We start from the raw sequence: 787 nt of genomic DNA on the forward strand, positions 1-787 counted from the left end.
CATATTTTTTACCTTTAAATACTAAATGAGATTTTATAAATTATCATTAATAAATCCAAATAACGTCTCACTAGCCAAGAGGTACAATATGTAAAAATTGGAGAATAAAAGAAATCTATTTATTTCACATGTAATGTTGACTGATTGCGATAATATTTATCGTCGTTATATATCTAACATTAAATCAGGCTAAGGGATAGTTAGTGATACACGACATAATTCCTTCCAGAAATTATCAAAGTAAATTAATAACATGTATGTGAAAATTCGTATAAAAAATTTTAATTTTGAATGGATTGGGTCGGAACATTTCGTGTGTCGATGATTTCAACTTAAAATGTAGTACGTGCTCCATATAAATCTCATCGAAAGTGTCTGATAAAATGGATGGCTATCAGTTAGTCTCTGAAAAATTATTTACAACGCCGGGAGCACGATTCTACTACATAACCGATGCGGCGATACAATAACGCCGATCGCATCGACACCGATCGCGACAACGCCAATTGATAAGATTACGAAATTCAATCATATTTCGATAATTGCCCACCGCAGCCACCTTATAAAGCAGGGACACCTGCAAATGTGTGGTCTATCGTACATCGCCCGTCGATATACAAATACACCCCTGTTACGGTAGCCGAATTCTTCTCTTCGCTCGTTCGCAAGGTACGTTGTCAACCCAGTTATACTTCGAACGATTTCAAAAAATAATCTAATAGTACGAAAACGAGTTCGAATTCGTAAACGCGCGATTCTCCTATCGGTATTAACTGCTAGTTAAAAT

This window comes from Ceratina calcarata, unplaced genomic scaffold, assembly GCF_001652005.2.
Source record: "Ceratina calcarata isolate Rehan_Ccalc_2016 unplaced genomic scaffold, ASM165200v1 scaffold861, whole genome shotgun sequence".
NCBI lineage: Eukaryota > Metazoa > Arthropoda > Insecta > Hymenoptera > Apidae > Ceratina > Ceratina calcarata.